Source organism: Chenopodium quinoa, unplaced genomic scaffold (assembly GCF_001683475.1).
Source record: "Chenopodium quinoa cultivar QQ74 unplaced genomic scaffold, ASM168347v1, whole genome shotgun sequence".
NCBI lineage: Eukaryota > Viridiplantae > Streptophyta > Magnoliopsida > Caryophyllales > Amaranthaceae > Chenopodium > Chenopodium quinoa.
The window spans coordinates 5,402,181-5,422,336 of NW_018743331.1; positions in this window are offsets into that span (position 1 = coordinate 5,402,181).

Consider the following 20,156-nt stretch of genomic DNA (forward strand, 5'->3'; position numbering starts at 1 on the left):
ACCTCATTGAATAATTAGCTTTCCAAATTAATTCCAAACGCTCTATTAGAATAATACACTTTTTCGAAAGACACCATTTCTTTCAATCTCCCACTTGTCCTTCCGGAGATGTATGCTGATTGTGTATAGCCTGTTTCCTATGTCACTTAATGTCTCTTCATGAACTATAAGGTAAGATTCTTCGCCATCCTTATTACGTCCAGAAGTGTTTCTCGATTTCCGAGTTCGACTGTCTATAAGCAGATGATATATAAAATCCATTTGAGCACGACCATGCATTATCACAGTCTCGCTCTTCGAGAGGCCTTGTAAACAACAAAGACATGTTCCCTACTATTACTAGGGGGACATTCCCAGTCTTGCATTGTTAACTTCCCTTACTAAGAGGCCCTAGCCGCCTGAGTGTTGCCTTTATAATCCCCTTGTACGACAGACGTTTAACAACATCAAAACGAACTAGTACTCAAACAAGAGAACTAACAATACTCATGGTCGAGGAAAGAGGTTCCGATACTCATAATGAGTAATACACTTATGACGATTGTTAAATCTTTTAAAGTATTCTCATAGGTCGATCCGGTATAGTTCCAAACTAATACCTATGCAAATGATTTATGACAATCTTGTCCTTGTAGAACAAGAAACGGTGCTATAAATCATACTACACCCTAATCTCACATGGTCCTTAGTCGTCCAACATTTAAATGACCTCGATTAGGGATGGTTTTGATATGATATTCAATGTTCACTTAATAAGTGTTTCTTTATCCAAGACATTGTCTTGATACCCTATTTTGAATATCGTCAAATCAAATGGACTCGTTATTTGATTCTAAATCACTATTAAATAGTTTGTGGAATTATTAGTAAAAATTTTATTCCACTATGAAACTTTTCAGCGTTTCATCTTATGATAACTGGTTTTCCCCAAATGTTTTAAGAGTAATACTCTTTACAAAACATTTATAGAAATCACACCCATATCTAACATGCTTGATTTCTTTTATGCAATTGTGAATGTTGTGGTTCACTTATTGCATAGGTTTAGTTATCATTACTTTGCAAATCTTAGCATCTTCATTATCGAACACCTTCATAATAAGATGATAATATTTGAGTGTGTTATGGATTACTTGTGACCTAGGATTTATTGCCCAAGTGATGGCTCCCACTCATTTTCATGATTTGAGACCTTTGACCTGGAAACCTACAATCATCAAAGTTTAACAACGAACTATCCATTGAACAACTTCCTTTATATTGCTTTTAAGGAAAAAATGTTCTTAACATATACTTTAGTAGACTACCTGATGATGCTTTGCTTAGATTTTACTCCAACCGGCTCACAATGATTTGGGATACCTTAATCATTTGTGTTCATGGAAATTTACCTTAAATTTCCGCACATTACACATGGATGCAAGTCCATGTTGCCATTCTCAAACCACGACGCATCTAAGCTCGTACTTATAAACAACTTCCTTATTAAGGATCTAATCCATGAGGTTGTGCTTGCAACATCAAACTCTAATTATACTTGTTTCCATGTATCAAGAACTCATCCTTTTACTTAACCAAGCACTTTGGATGTTCTTGATCATAATCTAACGTTCCATAATTTAGATTCAAGTCGATTGGTACTTCATACATGTCATGCTCTAAGCATGAAAGTCATGTGATGATTCCATATCGTAGCATACATGATGGATTCAATTGCAGAAGTATTCCCAATTTCATCCTATTCATGTGACTTTTAGCTCATCCAGTTTCCCTGAGTCTTGCTAAATTGTTTGCTATATGATACGGTTGAAAGTCTCTACTAGTGTCTTTCTTGTTTGACTTAGTATTTGCCTATCTTGTACTTAGTTCAAACAGTTCCTTAGTTTTATACATACGGGTCGAAAGCCTTTTTTAGGTCCTTCATCTTTAACACGGTAAGTTCCTTTACCCGTTCAAACATCGCATTAAGTCTATTCAATAGATTTTAATTCCCACTATGTACTAAAGGTCGTCTAAGCCTAGTCCATTAATGAAAAATTATTTCAAATCAAAGCATTTAGCATTTGATAGTTATTTTACAATAGAGTTCATAAACTTCTTATTGGACCTTACAAAATTGACTTTAGCTCCCACTAAACTTCTTATTAAAAGAATTTCCATGTTATCCAATAAGCCAAACCTTATATTAACTTTATGAGAAAACTCATTCCAATTCCTACATGCTTCCACTACAAGAAAACAGGCCATTTTCGACGGAAAAATCCCGTCGGAATCACTCTGAATTCCGTTGAAAAACCCATTTCTGACGGAATTTCCGTCAGAACAGGTTGTCGGAAGCCCTTTTTGTAGGAAAAACGACCTTTTTCGACGGAATTTTTTCGTCGAAAGAGGTTTTCCAGCACCGGGAAATCCGTCAGAAATTTCCAACGGAATACGACAGAAATTCCGTCGGAAACTGCTATATATATAAAAAAAAAAAACAGCACCACCAGCCCCAACCACCCTAACCCACCCTATCGAGCCACCCTGACCACCCAGACTAGACCCCAACCATCAAGACCAGACCCCAACCACCCAGACCAGAACCCCCACCCCACCTACCCACCCTGACCAAACCAAACTTCCCCCACCCTAACCCTCACCACCTTAACCCACCTAACCCTTCTAACCCTAACCCAGACCCACCACCGTAACCCACCACCTAACCCTTAACCGAACAGACCCACCACCTAAACCCACCTAACCTTAACCCACCAGACCCCACCAACAGTAAGCCACCTCGCCACCCACCAAAACCCCCACCTAAACCAAATCCCAACCAAATCACCAAACAGATCTAAACCCTTAAAAAAAAAACATATCTAAAATCACAATTACAAAAAAAAAAAAAAGAAAAAAAAAACAGATCTAATTTAACAAAAAAAATTAACACAAAAAAAAAAAAAAAAAAACAATCACAACCACCACTACTGCCCAAAACCATAATTACAACCCAAAAATTAACAAAAAAAAAAAACGAAAGAAAATTAAAATCAAGAAAACATACCTTAACACCGAAATTGGATATTAATTTATCATTGAATTTGGTTTAATACGGCCAAAGTCGATCATGAAACCTCTAGATCTAGAGGTTTCATGGTCGAATTTGACCTGAATAACCATGCGACGCCAGTAAGAAGGAAGACAGGCAGCACCTCCATAGGTTGCGTATTGGTTGTGGTGGTGGTGTTGGTTGCGCAGTGGTGGTGGTGGTTGCGTAGGTTGCGTAGTGGTGGTGTGAAAAGGAGAAGGAGAAGAGAAATGACGCAGGCCTAGTACATAATTGACCTTAAGTAACATCTAAAAAGTATTACATAAAGTGGTAAAAGTGTTATTATAGACAATAAGTAACACTTTAGTGGGTGATACATCTGCCCATGTTACCTAAGGTCTTATGTAACACTTTGGGTAACATAAGGTAACACTTTTAAAAGTGTTACTGTAAATCCTTTTATGTAATACATTTTTATAATATTAGTATCATTTTTAAAGTGTTACTTTTTATTTCTTATGTAACACTTACTTATGTATAGTAACATTTTTTAATCATATTGTAACACTCTATCAGACATCTTGTATCACTTTTGAGAAACTAATGTAACACCTTCTTGATTATCAGGTAACATTTTTCAATCATCTTTAGACATATAGTATCACTATATTCGACATCATGTATCACTTTTTGCAAACTAATGTAACACTTTGTTAATTAAGTAGTAATTATTTATTATTAATTTTTAAAACATGCATCTTTATTATTTTTTTTAAATATATTAAAATAATATTAATCTGTACAACAACCACAAATGAGAAATTAGCATATACAATAGACAATAGTTTAAATTGATATAATTTCATATTTTCTTTAATGAATATCCGTCATTACAATTTTTTTTTGTTTCAATCTAATAATCCAAACAAAAAGATTATCAAAAACTGCTTTATATGTAGTACCAATAGTCCCTGTTCCTAACAATTCAGCTAAACCTCCCATCATTTAGTTCCAAGGAAAATAAATTAGTTCCACCCGCACAAAACACCAAACTCCCACTCTTCCCTTGATCATGACTTCTTGTTGCACACTCTTCACTTTCTTTTCCATCTTATCCTCCGTCCTCATCATTGCAGCTGCATCTGCATTCTGCATTCACCGAATAGTCTGATGCCATTGTTGTTCTTTCATTATGACGGTTTTGATCTTTCCTCTACATTCTTCCTTCTATAGCAAAGCATTTGATTGACCTTATTAGTACCATTACTCCTACAATGATTATCCATATCTTAAAGTTAATATTAGTATCACTGCAAAAAATAATAAATATAAAGGTAAAAGGTTAAGAGTAAAAAATAATCCATACAGATTCTGATAGATTTCACTCAATCCCACGCTCATAATGCAAACCTAATGCAAAAGTCATTTACCTCTTTCATATATTCATGCTTTTATCTTAAAATCCATGTTTTAGATATTAAATAATCTTACAATTACACTTACCAAAAGCATAAGCGGAAGAAAGCCTTTCCTAAGGATTCTACAAAATAGCATAAAAATATGACTGGAGGTTGAATTTTTGGGACAAACATAACAGAAGCTACAAGACAACATCTTCACACAGTAAGGGCAACATTTCAAGTATTATCTAGTAACGACAATTGTGAATTAATAACAGCCAACAACAGTAATAATTCCACTAACAAGACTAATAGTATCCTCAACAACTAATCAACTGAAAACTCCAAAACAATATCCTAAAATCCATCATTCAAACTAACAACTAAAGCTGGTATTGACTCACTACTAACCCGCAGCCTAAAATCACAATTACACCATCTAAACACAACATGCAATTAACTTAGATTTTTCTATGGGTAATTGGTGTGTACCTTAATTTGAATGGTGAATATCGTACTAAGATCGGAACTTTCTCTAACTCAGTTAAAAAAAGAGTGAAACTTAATAAATACTCGCATAAATTAAACTACAAATTAAATTTTGATAAACCTTAGATTGTGAATTAAGCCTTAAAGTACCCAATTTACTCATTGTTGTAGCTACTCTATATACTATTTGAGAGCCGAAGGGAGTAACAAATAAATAAGCAAATTATTTCAATTTTTAATTAGAAAATTATCAACAACAAAAAAAAGCACTCTATAATGTGATAATTAGTTAGGATGAGCGAATAATGACTCACAACTCAACAATTTCCCACCTGCCACACAATCCAAATAGGCTTCACAATATGTAGTCCACCAATGAAATATCCAATGAAACAGACCACATTCAATATAATTTAAGGTATTCTACAAATAATACAAAGGAAAAGAGAAAAAAGATACAATGAGGTAGCTTATTGCAGATTATATGAGTGACACGGTGTCCCAAAAAGTAATTCTCAAATCGGCGTCCCCCATGCTTCAGCTTATATGCCTGATACTCCTATAATGTTTTTATTATATGTGGTTATCATAATCAGTAAAATTAATTGATCCAAGCACCAATTACAAGAAAATTTTGGAGGCTAATTATTGATAAACCTGGCAGAGTTAACCCATCTCTTCTTTGATTTCTTGTAGATGCCCTATAAATTCATCATCCTAACTGTCAGGTTAGAACAACAATCTACCTAAATCATCATCAGTCATGTATAGCATTACTTTTTAAGAGTAGCTACAAAAGTAAGGTGATGGCAGAGCCAATCTATCGTACTTGCTTTGTGTATCCTCCTTTCTTCGAGTGCTCTCATGTATACAACTACATCCTAACAACCAAAAAGATAATTATACCCAACTTACAACAATTTTCCAACTAAAATTTCAAGAGGGGGATGAGCATGATGCAGAGAAAGTAGGATAATGGTGAGAGATGAGAGAAATAAAGTAGGATAACTCGTTTGTATATAATTAACTGATCTTGCAGGTATGAGAAAGAGATAAAAAGAGTATAACTTAGTTTTCTGACTTAAGTGAAAGCTAAACTCATCGGATACATAAAATTTCAAAAAAAAATCAAGCAAAATCCAAAAAAATGGGGAAATTACAAAAATTTAGCCAATTAATATTTTAACCCCACAAAATTAACACCTGGTAAATGTAGCAACTGATGCAATCATCACAAATTTCTTACAAAAGTAACAATTAATCAAATTAAGTATCAGAATAATGAAAAATAAAAACTAAATTCCATAACTAGAGCTTAATATAATTAAAATTACAAAAAAAAACAAAAAAAAAAAAAAAAAAAAAAACCTTGCCAGGAGTGGTGGTTTTGGCCGCAGCAGGAATAGTAGTAGTAGCTTGAATATCACACACAAATACAAAATTCCTCTGATTATAACTAGCATTGCCTTGACTTTGTACATCTCTTTTGCCCACAATTACTTAATTCTCGATAAGTACGAGGAATACATTCAGAAAAGAAAATAATTATATTAAAATTGGTCAGATTAGTCAACAAAGATCAAATTACAAGGTAAATTAAATCAGCAATAATTGAATAGATGAAAAAACAAAAATCCCAAACTCATCAAAATACTTCGACCAATTCAGATGCATGCAAAAATCGGTATGATAAAAGTGAAATTAAACATGTTAATAGGGAATTGAAATCCTAACTTTAGCTAATTCAAATTCTTGTTGATAATGGAAAGGAGAGGGAACGAAACTAACCCTAACCCAAACTTTAAGGTGGAAGCCGCCAAAGATGGAAGCCAGGAGGTGCCAATCGTTGTCTTTGGAGGTAGAAATCATTGGTGTCTCTTCAACTAGGTGCACGGAGTGTTGCATACGTCTTTGGGTAGGAGCACAAGTTGCGATGGGGGTAGGTTACGGTGGGTGGGGAATACACTATCGCACCGAGAGCGAGATGGAGTAAGCGGTGGAGCTACCGAGAGTGAGAAGCTCCATCAAGCTTGATGGAGAAACCGAGAAATACGAGGGAGGAAGAGAGTTGTGAGGCTATGAGGGTTTTTTTTTTAAAAAAAATTATATCAAATTAAATTTACAACCAAGTTTTACCTAATATCAAAGTGTTATTACAACAGTGCTACCAAATATCAAAGTGTTACTACAAAGTGTTACCTAATATTAAAGTTTTACAAAAAATATTACCTAATTCAACTATTCAATGATGTAACACCTCTAAGTGTTACCATAAAATGTTACTTTTTTTTAAAAAGTGTTACTATGGAGTGTTACTTAGGTTAAAAGTGTTACATTGAGTGTTACATTCTAATAGTGTGTTACTAAAGTGTTACTTATTAATCCAATATTTTGAATTTCAAGAAGTGTTACCAATTACATGTTACATAAAGTCAATTATGTACTAGAGAGAGAAGGAGGGAGGAGAGAGAAGGAAAGAGGAGAGGAGTTCAGAGAGAAAGAGAAGAGGAGAGAGGAGAGGAGAGAGAAAGAGAAGAGAGGTGGAGAGAGAGAAGAGGAGAGGAGAGAGAAAAGAGAAATGAAGGGGGAGGGTTCTGATTTTTTTTTTATATATAATTAAATTCCAGCGAAATATTCCGTCGGAAATTGCCGACGGATTTTAATTCCGTCGGAAATCCCATATATTCCGACGGATTTTTATTTTCCGACGGATTTTCGATGGATTGTTAAAATTCGTCGGAAATTTCCGACGGAATAAAAATCCTTCGGAATTTCTGAATTTTCCAACAGTATTACGTGTCCGTCGGAAACAGTCCGTCGGAAATTGGCCTATTTCTAATAGTGTTCTCTCAATCCACCAATAGATTTCTTGAGCTTGCTTTCAAATCTAACATTATTTAGATTTACAAAACACTTAGATTATATCCATAGTCTCTTCCAAAATCCCATTTTAAAGAAGGCGGTTTTAATATCTATTTTGCCATATTTCATATGCGCAATTTTGCTAGAATAATCACGAAAAGACTTAAGCATTCCAATTAGTGAATAGGTTTTATTAAATCAATGCCGTGAATTTAATTGTAACCTTTTCAACCAATCTAGCTATGTATGCATATACATTTCCATATTTGTTAGTCTTATCCTTGAAAACTTATTTGCGATTGATGAGTCTTTACCCTTCATGCAAATTAATCAAGTTTCAAACATGATTTTCAAACTTGGAGTTTTTTTGGGATTTTATGGCCTCTAACCATTATTCGGAATTTGGATTTGTCGTAGCTAATTTACAAGACATTATTCCCTTACCATCCAATAGTAAATAGTATGCTTGTAAGTCTTAGGTTTATTTCTAACTTAATAGAAATTTATAGGATTCAACCCAAGCCTTTGGTGAATTCTATACCTATACGGGGTAATTGCATCAAACACTGAGTTTCAAGGTGCTTTTAAAGCCCTTTGATTATATTGATCTTACTCCAACACTTCTAAAGTTTTGTGAGTACTGAATTCTCTTTTAAGTCACTTGTAAAGTCTTTTGAGTATTATTGATCAATCATTCTCACGAAGCCCTTCTAAAGTCTTCTGAGATTCTCAGTTCTAGTTTGTTGCTAATCTCGATGGTCATCGAGTTCATTTTCCTCCCACTTGTTGTTTTGAAAATGTGTTACTTTCCAGAAAGACACCACTTAGAGCAAAAAATATTGTGTTCTCAATTAGGTTGTGGAAGTAATGCCCGTAGTCTCACTTGAATGCTTACAAAGAGATATGTATATTGTCTTTGGATAAAAGTTTGTTGTGAAACAAACAGTTAGCTCCCACTTGAGCCATATTAGCTCCCACTGAGCCACTTAGCTCCCACTGAGCTAATGAGCTCCCACTGAGGCTAAGAGCCCTAGACATATACTTGAAAAGGCGCTAAAAACTATTTCTATCCATAATTGAATATGGTGTCCTTTCTTAGCTTCGACAATTTTGTTTAGTGTAACACTAGTCATTTGTGGAAATCTTTAAGAACTTTATAGGAAGGGATGTGATCATTCGAGTCATTTCCAAATGACATCGAGGTCTCCGTCAAGACATACTATATTCTTTGTGGAGCTAATTATGAAATTCCAATTTCATAACCTTGATATGATCACTCTTGGCTCAAGAAAACATTGCTTGATCTAATCTAGACGTTTTGATATCTTGCCAAGTCGATTCTATACTTCACTGAACTTTTGAGCTACTCAAGATCCAGTTTTTTAACATTTGATGAATATAGTCTTATTCTTTCAAATTCTTGTGAAAACGTTGAAGTAATGGAATCCTCTTTAGCTTTTGGAGTCAATTGTCTATACCAAGCACAATAGCTCCTTTCTTTCTCAATTTTAACAAGTAAGACTTGCTTGCCTTAAAACGACTCCAAATCGATTAACTTTCAAGAGTCTATCTAATAGAGCTTTGAGTATGTTCTTGTACTGTTGATGTGACATTGCTAAACATAGACGGAACACAAATCATGTCCATGACTTGAACCTTGTGAGTTTACGTTAGGGAAATATTTGTTTATAATCAAGCATCCTTAACTCATGGCCTGGACAACCTTGCCATTAAAATAAAACCAACAACTATTGTTATTTTACTTTGAATGTGAGTCTTTCCGTGTGTAAACGGAACATTTGTTGATTATGGAACACAATAACCATTATTTGTTCCAGCCTTAGCTTCAAAAGGTCTTTAAACAAAGTAAATGACCTTACAGCTGATGTAGCACCTACTTGCTTCATTCCAAGCTCGTAAGTCAATAACTTAGCTTAACTTCATTTGTTTTGAGGTCACTTCGAAAGTGGAACTCTCAAGCAGTATCTAATACTTGTTAAGATAAGTTGCTAAGTTTAACTACGATAACATGAACTCTTTGGTAGAATTGGAATCTTAAATTCCTTTTCTTTATTCCTTATTTCCTATATTTCTTATCATACATCGTCTCATAACATTAAGAAACCTTTTCTTTAAGTGTTTTGAATTTTATACTTTGTTAGGCATAATTAAACATCTAATGCGCTGTAAAAAAAAGTTCCATCTTTTCCGTTAATTCGTACTTGAATTACTACATCAATGAGTCCTACTCATTAGTGTATAAAGCGAAAAGATATGTTGGTTGTCAACTAGTGACAATTTGAGTTTTCAACTCAATACTTCATGTTTATCACAACTACCTAGTATTTTGAATACATGATGTCCAACTGTCCTTTCGGACTTAACCATAAAAGTCATTTATGAGAAGTTGTATTTTAGAAATGCGCTTTCATTCTTTGAAAACCATTCTCAAAAGATTTCCTTTTATCAATCATTAGAAACATTATAATCTGATTTAGAATTCTACAAATATAAGTGCAACGTATAACCATTTATCAAGATAACATACTAAGCATTGAAATACATACAAACAAGCAATTTCAATTAACTTATTAACGTTCTATTCACACATTTATAAATTTGTCCCAATTAGGCGAGAATAAAACGATCTTCAAGGGCCTTCATTGCATCTTCTTGGCTTCGTCTTCTTAGAAGCGCCATCTTCGAGACATCACCACCAATTATGCAACTACTAGAAAAGCTAGTACTAATCTAAATAATTTAAATACAAAAATACTTAACAGCACGCAGTCCATATTTAGATTTACAAAAATACAAAATGGAACGCAGTCAGTATTAACTATCCTAGTCGGGCCCCACTAGTTGCCATTTTGTAAAACCTGCATTAGAATATCTATTCCATTCATCCATTCACTTCTAAAGGGAATAGCCCATGCATTTTACATATAATTCAAGCAACAATTCAAAACAAGCGCAAAACTAGTTACTAACTTAGGTGGTTAATCCAATTAATGCGCCTAATTAAACTAGTCAAAGTAATTATCCGATTATGTGAATTAACGCAATAATAATAGCTCAAAACGATTAATGAAGCTCCCACTAAATTCTACATCCAACTTAGTTAAAATCAATTTTAGTGCAAAAACCAAAATTAATTCAAGAACCATTCTTTAAATTATGTTTGGCTCAACTTGATGCTACAAAAATTGAGGGCTATTCTCACAATTAATTTAACTAACATAAATTAATAATGAGTTTTGACAAAAATAGTTAAATAAATAATCAATCATCCAATGAAATAATTTATCCAACACTTACTTATGCACATTTGAATATTATAATCTTCCAATATGAAGAACAATAATATTTCAAGCACAAGTATGAACATTTAAGATTTTAATCAACTTCCAAAATGATTAAAACCAAAAATTAGTTCATTATGGACTTTAACAAGTTAAGATCTAACCAAACAAACAATTAAAGATTGAGTCTTTAACATTTTAGAGGCTTCAAAAATCATATTCACCATAAACTTTCACACTCCAAACAATTAATTTGCAAAAATGTGAAATTTCAAGTTTATGTGAAATTAAGAGCTCACCAAATTAAGCACCAATATGGCTTCATAAACATGCTAACTAAGAGCTAAAATTGCAGAAGATTAATGGTATAATCAAACACATAATCCAACAATTTCATGCCATAATTAATCAAGGTTTAAATATTTAAAAAATTTCGTTCCAAACGAAAAACCCCTCGAAAAAACCACTTTCTGGGTGGATTTTGGCTTCTGGAAGGCCATTTTTAAATACTGGGTAAAGTCTAATTTAGAACATCGATTCCACCCAAAATTCACTATTTTTGGGTCAAAATCAGAGTTCGTAATCTAAACTTAGCATAAATACGATTTTAGTCCAATTGAAAACGAGCTCCTAATCTAATTAGGATGCTAAACCAGAAATTTAAATCTATTTTAAATCATTAATTAATTAATTTTAGTTGTAAAAATTAAATGCAAGAGGCTCTTATACCGCTGTAAGGTTTTGCGGTGTCCAACACCGCGCGGAAATAAAACCTGATAACCGGATCGCATGCATAATAATTACAACGTAAAGAAAAGCATGCAAATAAACAAAACACGAACACATAAAAAGAAGAGAGAGAAAGAAACTCACCCTCGACGCGTGCTTCGCTCACTCATTGAGCTCAGACTTGAAAGCTTCAAGCTGCGCAAGTGCGAAACCTCCGACGATTCACACCCTCGCTTACCGAACCGGACCGGCTCCTACCCCATAGCTTAGACGGCGCTAGACCAAAAATAACTTAGAGTTTACGAACTAAGGTTTTCTCGCTTTTGGAGATCCCTTAGAGTTCACTAACTCAAGTGAAATTCCCAATAGCCAATGATGGGTATTTATAGGGAAATGTCCCCAAGATTTCCCATCATCTTTCAATGTGGGATAGTTGGTAAAATGCCAAAAGAAAGATTTAATTTTTAAATTAAATTAAAATGGCAAGACAGTCATCAAACAACAAGTGGCACAAGGAGAGCAAGGGAGTAGGCGAGGACCACAAGGGAGGACCACATGCCCCCTTGTTCACCAAGCAAAAACTCTCCCCACTAAGCACGCGCCACATGGCTGCCCTTTGCCTTTGGCAACAAGGGTGCCTTGTAGGCTGCCCTTATGCTCTCGCCTAGGACAACAAGCATAGTAGGGCCGCTTGTTTGCTGCTGGGCGCTGATTGCTTGCGGGTTGGCCTTGCGGCTAGCTAGCTAGTGCTGCTAGCACACATGCTAGCTCGGCCAGCACACACAGCCCCGCTTGCCTCGGCTTATGCGAGGGCTTGCGTTGCGATAGCACGCCCGGCCCTACATGCCCCGGCCAGCACCATGCTGAGCCTATGTGAGGGCTTGGGCTGCGGTTTGGCTTTGCCTCCACTAGAGTGGTGCGACACGGCCTTGTGCTAGCCTAGTACGTCGTGTTGTTTGATTGATTTTTTAGTCTCGTCGGTTCCTATTCGACTCGACTTTCGACGCTCGACTTCGACGCTCTAAGCTCGGAATCCGACGTCTTAGTTCATAAAATCTTTATCAACTCATTTAATCCTTCGGATTAATTATTCGCTTTGGTTCGGTTACACGATTGGGTGTGACCCAAAGGGTTCAGTCAAGAGCAAGTTGTAATATTAATTATACATTATATTACTGATCGGAAGCGGCCTCCAACTAGGCATTCCGATCACTTGACCTTACTGAATAATTAACTATCCTAATTAATTCTGAACGCTCTATCGGAATAATACACTTGTTCGAAGGACACCATTCCTTTAACTGATTGATGCCAATCAGCTTCCTGTCCCTCCAGGGGCCAAGAAGCCTAATATTCAAACAGGTCCTCTTTCTGATGCTTTGACTATCACAGGAGATAAAGTCTCCTTTGATATGTCGCTACTCATTCAATCTGTGGATGAACCTCTACCAGAAATTATTTTTATTTCAAGCTATGAAGAAGTTAATGGAATTTGGGATAGTGCCTATGAGGACGTCTATCTCAAAGACATGGCCTGTCCACCTCTTAGCCCCATCAACTATGAAGTTAGTGTAGATGTTTGGGGCGATCTCGAAGTTGAGGTCCTCACCAAGATTGGAAAGTTGCAACAACCTAGTTCACCTACACTTCCACCACAAGCGCAACCAGTAGTTGATCCCTCTAAGCAACGATGTGATCACACAACTTCAAAAGACTAAGGTGGAAATGAACGTGTGGAAACTTTTGGCCACCTCCCATGAGCATCGAAAGGCTATGATGAATGCTCTTGTTAAGATAGGAGTTGATAGTGACATGACTCCTCAAGGGCTAGTTAACTTTCACACTACTGAATTACCAAGCATAAACAATCTGATTTCTTTTTCTGACAAGGATTTACCCCCATAAGGGGATCAACACAACAAGGCACTGCACCTTACTGTGGTGTACAGGAAAATGAATGTCCCTATAAGCCTAGTTGATAATGGCTAGGCAATCAATATAATATGCCCTCTTCGCACTCTAAAGAAGCTTGGCATAAGAGATGAAGAATTGATTCCCTCCACTCAAGGGATTAGAGCTTATGATAATACTCGCTGTCAAGCCGTGGGTACTATCATGTTGAACATTACTACTGGAGCCATTGAACGTCGCACCAAGTTTCAAAGTGGTGGACATTAAGGCTTCTTTCAATCTATTATTAGGCCGCCCTTGGCTTCATGAGCTAAAGGCGATCCCTTCATCACTGCACCAAAAAGTCAAAGCAATAGTTGGAGGGATTCCAATCACTATTGATGCCTCTCCTATGCGCATCCACGTCATTCACACCCCCATTGTCCATGTCGAGAATGATGACGAAGATGAGGATCTTTGGGGCTTTTCTTTGGAAGATGTTCTCATGATCGAGGAAGAAGAGAAATGTCACCTCGACTTTGATCCTTATTCCAATGTCAATGTCAATGCAATCATGAAGAAACAGGGCATTTCCCCGGAATGACCCTTCGAATTAAGAAGAAAATGGCTAAACTTAGGGGTACCCTGGTGCACTCAAGAAGGACACCTTTGGCCTGGGATTTAAGCCAACGAAAGAAGATATGAAGCAAGCTGTGCTCAAGATGGTTGCTCGCAACACAGCTCGTGCCATGAATACAAAAATGCCTATGGATCCCTATCCCCTCACTCTCAATGGACAGTACATTAAGGAAGGGGAAGACTTTCTGTGCTATGAATTTCCTGAACCTTTCATCTACAATGGGAGGTGTGAGCCAGGATTTGAGGTCTTCATGGATTGTGACTTCGTCGATGAAAGTGATATGTTTCCAACAGCTGGGGAACCAAATAGTCCGAGCTTTGGTGATATGGCTATTAATCTTCTCTTTGGGCTCAAGAAGAATGAACCCAAGCACATCGACAATGATAACTCTGCGCTCATTCAAGTTGTCATGTCAAACAAGGACTTTGACCCCTCTGAGCTCATTGTCCCATCTGAAGGTGTTTTGAAGGGTTGGCGTAAGACTGTGAAGATCACTACTTGTTTGTGAGCCTGTAGGATCTAAGGCTAAATCCCTATCTGCTATTGAGTCGCTTTCTGTAGTTTCTCCTAGTGTCGAGTCTCTTGTCGAGTCTCCTCCTTCTATCCCAAATAATTCCGGCGAGGTCGCAGCTGACCTTGCCCTTTTTGATGTAATGGTTAATGAATTCAATTAAATGAGTACCTTTTCTTACGATGCATGCCATTCCCCTAACCCTGATCAATATTGCTTTACTAATGATGAAAATGACAAAGAGATAATAAAAGTAATGGAAACCCGATAATAAAACTGCAATAAATGAAGATACAAAAACAGTTAATATTTCCAATGACACTACTCTCAAAGAGGTTAAAATTGGATTAACACTAAGTCCTGACAAACGTAAGGAACTTATTAACTTTCTTAGTGAATTTGTTGATATATTTGCTTAGTCGTACCAAGACATGCCAAGTATTGACAGGGACATAGCTCAGCATATGATACCACTCATTCCAGGTATGAAGCCCGTCAAACAAAAGCTACGCCCGCATGAAACCTGATGTGGCTCTCAAAATCAAAGAAGAGATCAGGAAACAACTAGCTGCAGGCTTCATCAAAGTGTACACATATACAGAATGGATAGCCAATGTGGTTTCAGTTCCCAAGAAAGATGAAATAGTCAAAATGTGTGTTGATTACAGGAATCTCAACAAAGCAAGCCCAAAAGATGGGTTCCCTCTATCTCACATCAACATTCTGGTTGACAACACAGCAGACCATGCACTCCTCTCCTTCACGGATGGGTACGCCGAATATAATCAAGTATTGATGGCCAAGGAAGACATGGAGAAAACCACATTCATCACACAATGGGGTACATATTGCTATACGGTGATGCCACTAGGGTTGAAAAACACAATTGCCACCTACCAAAGAGCAGCAACAGCATTGTTGCATGACATGATGCATAAAGAAGTGCAGGTCTATGTTGATGATATGATTGTCAAATCAAAGGATCGACCAGGCCACATCACTGCCCTCCGCAAGTTCTTTGAATGACTTCACAAGTACAACATGAGATTAAATCCAGCAAAGTGCGCATTTGGTATCACATTAGGCAAGCTCTATAGCTATGTGATCAGTTCTCGAGAAATTGAAATAGATCCCTCAAAAGTCAAGGCAATCATGTCCATGCCACCACCCAAGATTGAGAAGGAGATTCGAGGTTTCATTGGAAGGTTGCAATATATAAGTAGGTTTATATCCAAACTCACGGCGGTGTGTGAACCTATATTTAAAAAGCTCAAAAAGAATGTTCCAGTCATGTGGGATGATGAATGCCAGAAAGCTTTCGACAAGATCAAAACATACCTGGCAAATCCACCTGTGCTAGCACCAGCAATACCTAACATTCCTCTTTGACTCTACCTTACGATCACAAGAGAAACGATAGGGGAAATGCTAGCACAAGAGATCGAAAGCAAAGATAATGCAATCTACTACTTAAGCAAAAAGCTTCAAGGTTACGAGATCCGGTATACACCACTTGAAAAGTTGTGTCTCGCACTCGTGTGGGCCGCAAAGAAACTAAGACATTATATGCTCACTCATATGGTGCATGTGGTGTCAAAGATGGATCCCCTTAAGTACTTGTTCGAGAAAGCCACCCTCAACGGCAGATTGTTAAGGTGGATAGTCAACCTTGCTGAGTTTGACTTGAAGTTCATGCCATAAAAAGCCATCAAAGGTTCTGCAGTTTCTGACTTCTTAGCAGACTTCCCATTAGAAGAACCTAAGACGGCGGAAGAAGAGTATGATTTCCCTGATGAAGACTTGCGTATGACTGAGGATGATAGTTGGACGCTCTATTTTAATGGAGCTTCAAACCAAAAAGGTTGTGGTGTAGGAATTTTACTCGTATACCAACGAAGAGCAATCCCAATTTCTATGAAGCTCGATTTTTATGTCACCAACAATGCTGCAGAATATGAAGCATGCATCTTGGGATTAGAAACAGCTGTTGCTTTGGGAATTAAGAAGCTAAGAATCTATGGTCACTCTTCAGTAATCATCAACCAAATCTCCAAGAGATGGAAAGTGAGAAGTGAAAGTCTTGCTACGTATCAAGCTCATCTAGAAACTCTCACGGAGAAACTAGATGAAGTGGAATACACTTACTTACCTAGAGAAGAAAATCAGTTCGCTGATGTGCTAGCTAAATTGGCTTCGATGGTCCGAATTCCAAGAGATACAGTTAGAATGCCATTAACCATAGAACGAATATATGAACCGGCTTATGTTCATGCACTTGACGATGAACAAGACTTACAAGAAGAGGACGAAGAGCCATGGTACACAGACATCCTTAACTATATGACAAAGGGAGAATACCCTCCCAACACTGAAAAAAGGGCACGTCGTGCTTTGAGGCTCCTGGCCTCACAGTATGTGCTCATCAGGGGAGAACTCTACAAGAGGACCGCACTAGGAAGAAACTTGTTGTGCATAGCTAAGAAGGAAGCACACAAAACAATGGAAAACCTTCATGCTGGAATATGTGGAACGCACATGATTGCAAAGATGCTAGTCCAGAAAATTAAGCGACAAGGTTACTATTGGACTATCACGGAGAAAGATTGTCACGAGTACGTTAAGAAATGTATGAAGTGTCAAATCTATATATACACTTGCTACATGTTCCACCATCACTCCTCTATATATACACTTCTCCATGGCCTTTTTCTACTTGGGGAATCGACATCATTGGGAAGATAACGCCACCAGGACAAGGGGGGACACGAGTTCATCCTTGTAGCAATCGACTACTTCACCAAATGGGTCGAAACCGCTTCATATGCTAAGCTCACAGCAAAACATGTAGCTCAATTCATTAAGAAAAACATTATATGCCGCTATGGTGTGCCTCATGAAATGATCAGTGATAACGGGACGCATTTCCAAGCTGAGTGCGCAGAACTATTAAAGAAATACCATATCAAACATCACAAATCATTGCCTTATGGCCATAAACTAATGGTGCGGTGGAGTCAGCCAACAAGAACGTAAAGACCATCATTGAAAAGATGAAGGAAAATTACAAAGATTGGCCAAGCAAGCTACATTTTGCTCTTTGGGGTTATCGAACTTCTGTTCGTACATCGACAGGGGCTACCCCCTTCTCTTTAGTCTATGGAGTTGAAGCCGTACAACCAATCGAGATAGAGATCCCTTCTATACGGATTGCGTTAGAAAGCCAACTGGATGAAGTCGATTGGATTAGAGCCTGATATGATGAACTAGTCTTACTTGACGAAAAACGTTTGGCAGCGTTGCATCATGTCCAAACCTACCAAAAGCGTATGGCACGTCACTTCAATAAAGAAACTCAAGACTAGGAATATCAAAGAAGGCGATTTGGTACTTAAAGCACTGCGCAAGAATGTGTTAGATCCAAGAGGAAAATTTACACCAAACTGGTCAGGTCCGTTCATTGTCAAATCAAATCCTATCCGGCATAGCGGCACAATTAGTAGATATAGACGGTAATGGTTTCTACAGTCTAACGAACTTGGATCAACTCAAGAAATTTTACGCTTAATTGCATGGGTTCAAGACCCAATACAGCTACGTTTGTCCTGATTCCTTTTTAAGGATACGTAGGCAACACCTCAAGGGGGCTTGGCCACTTTAAAAATCAAAATCCCTTCTTCGTCGATAAAAGTACCGTAAGCGAAGCAGCAGAGTTAAAAAAATAAAGAAAAAAGCACAGCAGCAAGCACTGCGCCACGGCAAAAGCTACCGCGACGCGGCACCAACGCCATGACACGGTAAGGTCTACCGTGAACCGGCAAATTTTTTTTTGCAGAAACCTACAATTTTGTTTTGCTGATTTGTTTTGCTTCGACGTTTATTTTTATTATTATTCTTCCATTGCGTCCGACTTCTTGACTTGGATATTAAAAAAAAAGGGAAAAAATCATTGTAAGTTTTAATTAAGGCAAAAATAAATATGTTATTATTAAAATAAATGTCACTACAACTATTGGCATCATACGCCTTATTTAAAATTAAAACTTAAATCATAAAAGCAAAGCAATATTGATCTAATCCTTCTTCACCTTAGGAATCTCTTTCTTCTTCTCAACCATGTCAGCCTTCACCATTAGTGTGTCTTTAGTAGCTTGAACAGTCACACCTCTAGTTAAACTTTCACCCCTTTCACCTCTTTCATAATCCTTAGGTCACTTCTCCCTATAAACCAACTTCTCTTTACCCTTTCCTTTTACCCAACTCTTCTTCCTAGGCATGATAGGAGTCTTAAACTCAATTCCTTGTGATCTCGGACCAAGACGATCTTTAGGGGGCGCCTTTTTACCTCCAAGTCGTCCCTTCACATCATATTTGTGTGATCCAACTCGTTCCCTTCTACTTCGAGGATTCAACCAAGCTTTGTACTCGTTAGATGAGGGTGGAGGAGGTTGATCGCTCGCAAAAATGGTCCATATTAGTCTTTCAATCTAGTATGCCTCAAATTTATGAACATTACTTTTATACAATGATACTTCACGAGGACTATCATTATAACGTGGAACTACTTGTTCAAGTCCATATTGTCACATCAATCGAGAAGGACAATAAAAAGTCAATTTTGAAAGGCTGACAATATGGAGTCTCATTCCTCCCAATCATCTTAGTAAGCCTCCACCAGGGCACCACCCACCTAAGGGAAAATTCTCTCCTTGCAAAGAACACCTTCCAGTCATCATAAGACATGTTTGCAGAGTAGACTTTCTTCCTACGAACAAGATCATTGGAACCATATTTTCAATATCGTCGGGGGATTCAAAAAGTCCTAAACGTTCCATCAACCAAATCTACAACAAAAAAAAAAACAAAAAAAAAAACGCAGATGGTCAGTGTCGCATTAAAAATAATTATTTTTGATTTAAAGATCAAGAATTTTATTTTCTTACCTGCAATAGTCCCAGAGAGCCCTTCATGACGGCTTTTCGGTCAGATTTTGCTTCATTAATACCACGCAGAGTTTCTCCAATGCAAATAGGCATAGGGGATCTTCCATATTCAACATGTTCAAGCATAGAAACTAGACTAGCATGTCCAACTTTACCGTTTGCAAATAAAAGCTTGCTAAACAGACAAAAAATATAAGCCCTTCTATGATATACATGATATGATTCAGAGACAGGACGCTTAAAGTATAAATTTGCAAGCTTTTCCAAATCTATTTCACTATCGCATACAATTTATTCAAGTCTGCGCCTGTCAGGTTAAGGTGACGCTCAAGATCGCGGTAGTAGTTCTCACGCAGAGTAGG